The sequence below is a fragment of the Odocoileus virginianus genome, chromosome 13 (assembly GCF_023699985.2).
Source record: "Odocoileus virginianus isolate 20LAN1187 ecotype Illinois chromosome 13, Ovbor_1.2, whole genome shotgun sequence".
Taxonomy (NCBI): domain Eukaryota; kingdom Metazoa; phylum Chordata; class Mammalia; order Artiodactyla; family Cervidae; genus Odocoileus; species Odocoileus virginianus.
In genome coordinates this window covers 24,346,689-24,352,688 of record NC_069686.1, presented here as the reverse complement: position 1 = coordinate 24,352,688, position 6,000 = coordinate 24,346,689, and the positions used below count along the sequence as shown (strand labels likewise).

At 38.2% G+C, this 6,000-nt stretch overlaps 1 protein-coding gene across 1 annotated transcript in view; it reads left to right on the top strand.

Moving 5' to 3' along the window:
- The first annotated feature begins 5,407 nt into the window (after positions 1–5,407).
- Positions 5,408–6,000, top strand: part of SCN2A (sodium voltage-gated channel alpha subunit 2) — a 136,250-nt gene continuing 135,657 nt past the window's right edge. The window contains exon 1 of the mRNA XM_070476116.1: positions 5,408–5,638. The gene's annotated coding sequence lies outside the window, so the exon portion shown is untranslated. The remainder of the gene's footprint in view (positions 5,639–6,000) is intronic.

Below are 6,000 nucleotides of genomic sequence, written 5' to 3'. Positions count from 1 at the left end.
TTAAGAATGGATTATAGCAAAGGCAAAAGAAGTAGAGAAAGACATCAGTTAGGAAGAATTGGATAAATACAAAATAGAAGTGAAACTAGCTTATGGCAACATAAACTAGTGAAGTAGTGGGTTAGATTCTGGATACATTTTGAAGTTAATAGTACTCACAAACTAATATTAATAATGTGTGAAACATGAAAGGAAGCATCAAAGGTGATACAAACTTTTGGTCTAAGTAATTGGAACAATGGAATTACTATTAACTTAAGATGGAGAACCTCACTTTTGACATATCAATAGGGCGTGAAAATGATGAATGGCATTTGAATATACTAAGTCTGGAGTTTAGGAGACAGGTCCAAGCTAGAACAGTAACTAATTTGAGAGTTGTGAAAGATTACTTTCTGGAGCCTGCCAATATTCAAAGCTAGGAAAATGGAGGAGGAAATCAGTAAAGGACAATGAGAAGAAGCAGCCATGTGTAGACAAACTACATTATAGAATTATGATCACAAATTTACCATGTAATTGAACGTGAATGAATTGGATCTAATGCAAACAAACCTTTAGTTATTTCATAATTTTTTGGTTCGGTTGATCCTAGCTCTAGACTCAGCTGATCTTAGGATGGATTTACTCATTCACTTGCATCACAGCTGCCAGGTCAGCTTACGACTAGCTGTTCTTAGAAATTCACAACAAGGAAGTGGTCTCTGCTCCATGTGGTTTCATGTCCTCCAAGGCCAAACCATTTAATATCATGGTACTCCAAGTCTATGCCCTGAACAGTAATGCTGAAGAAGCTGAAGTTGAACAGTGCTATGAAGACCTACAAGACCTTTTAGAACCAACACCCCCAAAAGATGTCCTTTTCATTATAGGGGACTGGAATGCAAAAGTGGGAATTCAAGAAACCCCTGGAGTAATGCAATTATGGCCTTTGGGTACAGAATGAAACAGGGCAAAGGCTAATAGAGTTTTGCCAAGACATCGCACTGGTCATAGCAAACATCCTCTTCTAACAACGCAAGAGAAAACTCTACACATGGACATCACCATATGGCCAACAATGAAATCAGATTGAATATACACTTTGCAGCCAAAGATGGAGAAGCTCTATAAAGTCAGCAAAAACAAGACTGGGAGCTGACTGTGGCTCAAATCATGAACTCCTTATTGCCAAATTCAGACTGAAATTGAAGAAAGTGGGGAAAACCACTAGACCATTCAGGTAAGACCTAAATCAAATCCCTTATGACTATACAGTGGAAGTGAGAAATAGATTAAAGGGACTAGATCTGATAGACAGAGTGCCTGATGAACTGTGGATGGAGATTCGTGACATTGTACAGGAGGCAGTGATCAAGACCATCCCCAAGAAAAAGAAACGCAAAAAAGCAAAATGGCTGTCTGAGGAGGTCTTACAAATAGCTGTGAAAAGAAGAGAAGCCAAAAGCAAATGAGAAAAGGAAAGATATACCCATTTGAGTGCAGAGTTACAAAGAATAGCAAGGAGAGATAAAAGCCTTCCTCAAGGATCAGTGCAAAGAAATAGAGGAAGACAATAGAATGGGAAAGACTAGAGATCTCTTCAAGAAAATTAGAGATACCAAGGGAGGATTTCATGGAAAGATGGACTCAATAAAGGACAGAAATGGTATGGACCTAACAGAAGCAGAAGATATTAAGAAGAGGGGGCAAGAATACACAGAAGAACTGTACAAAAAAGATCTTCATGATCCAGATAATCATGATGGTGTGATCACTCACCTAGAGCCAGATATCCTGGAATGCAAAGTCAAGTAGGCCTTAGGAAGCATCACTATGAACAAAGCTAGTGGAGGTGATGGAATTCCAGCTGAGCTATTTCAAATCCTAAAAGATGATGCTGTGAAAGTGCTGCACTCAATATGTCAGCAAATTTGGAAAACTCAGCAGTGGCCACAGAACTGGAAAAGGTCAGTTTTCATTCCAATTCCCTAAGAAGGGCAAAGCCAAAGAATGCTCAAACTCCCACACAATTGCACTCATCTCACATGCTAGCAAAGAAATGCTCAAAATTCTCCAAGCCAGGCTTCAACAATACTTGAATCATGAACTTCCAGATGTTCAAGCAGGTTTTAGAAAAGGCAGAGGAACCAGAGATCAAATTGCCAACTTCCACTGGATCATCAAAAAAGCAAGAGAGTTCCAGAAAAACATCTATTTCTGCTTATTGACTATGCCAGTCTTTGACTGTGTGGATCACAATAGACTGTGGAAAGTTCTTCAAGAGATGGGAATACCAGACCACCTGACCTGCCTCTTGAGAAATCTGTGTGCAGTTCAGGACGCAACAGTTAGAACTGGACATGGAACAACAGACTTGTTCCAAATAAGAAAAGGAGTACATCAAGGCTGTATATTATCAACAGGCTTATTTAACTTACATGCAGGGTACATCATGAAAAATGCTGGGCTGGATGAAGCACAAGTTAGAATCAAGATTGCTGGGAGAAATATCAGTAACCTCAGATATGCAGATGACACCACCCTTATGGCAGAATGTGAAGAAGAACTAAAGAGCTTCTTGATGAAAGTGAAAGAAGAGAGTGAAAAAATTGGCTTAAAGCTCAACATTCAGAAAACTAAGATCATGGCATCTAATTCCATGACTTCATGGCAAATAGATGAGAAACAGTGAATACAGTGCCAGACTATTTTGGGGGGCTCCAAAATCACTGCAGATGGTGACTGCAGTCATGAAATTAAAAGATGCTTACTCCTTGGAAGGAAATTTATGACCAACCTGGACAGCATATTAAAAAGTAGAGACTTTACTTTGCCAACAAAGTTCCGCCTAGCCAAAGCTATGGTTTTTCCAGTGGTCATGTATGGATGTGATAGTTGGACTATAAAGAAAGCTGAGCACCGAAGAATTGATGCTTTTGAACTGTGGTGTTGGAGAAGAGTCTTGAGAGTCCCTTGGACTGCAAGGAGTTCCAACCAGTCCATCCTAAAGGAGATCAGTCCTGGGTATTCATTGGAAGACTGTTGTTGAAGCTGAAACTCCAATACTTTGGCCACCTGTTGTGAAGAGCTGACTCATTTGAAAAGACCCTGACGCTGGAAGAGATTGAAGGCAGGAGGAGAAGGTGACGACAGAGGATGAGATGGTTGGTTGGCATCAGTGACTCAATGGACATGAATTTGAGCAAGCTCCAGGAGTTGGTGATGGACAGGGAAACCTGGCATGCTGCAGTCCATGGGGTCGCAAGGAGTCAGACATGATTGAGTGACTGAACTGAACTGAACTGATGTGCCCTGAGGGTTTATAACACTATCCTATTTTTGCCAGAAGCTTACACGAGGAAAGAGTTTGAGTGTGCATATTTAAATAATTTGATCTGCCAAGTCATTTAAATTATTTTTGCAATGTTATTATGTATTTTAAAAACCATACAAATATATCTTAATGATATTGTAGAAGCAGAAGTAAGGTAAAGTTTATAGAAACAGATTTGTTCTTCTGACTTGCTTATTAATTAACTGAATTTACTGAAGAGCAGGCTTAAGTACCTTCATCTGTTCAGTGTGGGAACTAATGCTGGAACAGCCTGTATAATATAACTTCATTAAGAATAAAATGAAGTATTATATAGAGGATCCAAAGAAGCATGACTTTTATTTTTATTGAATATATTTATCTTAATCATGGCTTCTGGTCAGTATGTATACTATATATTCTGTGGATAAAATATTGCTTAATTATTTTTATCTTAGATACTGTAAATTATTCTTGATTATATAGCACTTTTAAAAAGAAAATTTACTTGAAATATTACAAAGACAACATATCAGACCAGTTTAAAACCTAAAGGGCTTCCCTGATAGCTCAGTTGGTAAATAATCCATCTGCAATGCAGGAGACCCCGGTTTGATTCCTGGGTTGGGAGGATCCCCTGGAGAAGGGATAGGCTACCAACTCTAATATTCTTGGGCTTCCTTTGTGGCTCCGCTGGTAAAGAATCTACCTGCAATGCGGGAAACCTGGGTTTGATCCCTGAGTTGCGAAGATCCCTTGGAGAAGGGAAAGGCTACCCAGTCCAGTACTCTGGCCTGGAGCATTCCATGGACTGCGTAGTCCATGGGGTCGCAAACAGTCGGAGACGGCTGAGCGACTTTCACTTCACTTTCACTTTCACTTAAAACCTGGAACCTTTGAGTTCTGAAATTGATTTTCAGTACCACGGACAGCGTCACATTGTTTCTGCAGTAGCTGGAAAGCCAAACTGTGGAATATCACAACACTAGTAGGGAGGACTTCAGTCCATACATCTGTCTGTCTTCAGATTTACGTGGTATTGTGAAAACCTTGAAGAAGGACAATCCATATGCTTATTTCAAACTTTAACAATTAACCAGAACTTCACAGTTAAGCATAGAAAAAATAAATACATATTGAGCATGTAATATGCTCAGTATAACTGGTGTTATTTACTAAATGCATTATCATAGTAATGTAATTTTTCCTTTATCCTTCTAATAAGATATAACTACACACTTTAGAATACCACAATTCTTAAATTCATGTAGCATATACTTTTATATATGTAAATTTTGAAATATCTTTAAAAGCTTGAGTTGACTAAAGACTTTCTAGTTCGTTGTTTATTAATTTCCTTGTCCTGCATGTTCATTTTCATGCTCAATCACTCAGTCATGTATGACTCTTTGCTAACCCATGGACTGCAGCACCCCAGGCTCCTCTGTTCATGGAATTTTCCAGGGAGTGGGTTTTCCTTCTCTAGGGGACCTTCTTGATCCAGAGGGCAAAACTGTGCCCCCTGCATCTCCTGCATTGGCAGGTAGATTCTTTACCACTGAGCCACCTGGGAAGCCCTTGCCCTTCATTAACTTTCACTTTAATCTTTTAACATCTTCTAAATAACATTAACAAAATAATGTAATGCAGAATTTCTCTAGTAGCAAAAACCTATACGACCTGTCCACAGAGAAGTGTTCAATAAAAATCAATTTGACATCTAAAATTATTTTGTAGGAGATACATATTATTTTTGCAGATGGCAAATAAAGTTAAATAAATCTTAAGGTAAGCAGTAAAATTTTAATAATGCTATGACAAGGTTTCAATTAGTTTAAATACAATGTAAGAAAATTGAGCTAAATGCCAAAGTGGACCACAAATTTTAAAAATTCATACTCTAATGCTTCTTAAATGTTTACTTTGCAATTAATTAAGGTAGTCAGTTTCAAATACAGTGGAATTATGGGCTATACACCACATCAAACTCGCTAGATGCGGCATTGCCAAGGGATCTTTAATAAAAAATGATTCCCCTTTTGGCCAGGAGATGGAGCTGACATGTAAGATGCTGCCTTACATTTATTTTTTTTTTTCAATTTAGCATGCTGCTTTCTAACAGACAGTGGGTACCATCGAGTATATGTCAGAACAGAAAGCTAAGGCAGAAACAGAGAGGATGCTGCAGTCGTCCTTTTTGTTTTTTCTTCTTCAGTGAGGATGGAACACGTGTGAGATTTTAGTTTCTACTGTAGCCAAAATTCTGAATAACTGCATTGGAGAATATTATATTTAACACATATGTGGATTCTGAGCTATGACTTACAATTCCCTTTATTTCAGGTAAGCCAGCATGATTCTATCTTTGACCTACCAATGAATTGTTATTTATATTAATGGTAACATTTAAAACGTGTGCTTTGTGAGCTTGGATTTTGTCTAGGAGATTCAAAAGCTGCAATTCCAGCTATTCTGTATCTTTAAATCTTCCTAGCCTGAAATGAGCTCTGACTTTAGCATGCTGTATTTTAATATTTATTCAGCTTTCTGATCTATTTCTGTGGCTGTTTGTGTACCTTTTGATGGTAAAGCTTTCAAAGTGAAGGATGGATCTTCCTTTCAAGAGGGAAATACTGCTCCTTAATGTGGTGAACAAATTGTAGACATGTAATGAAGCAGACTAACATGGCAGTAGGCTTTTCCAA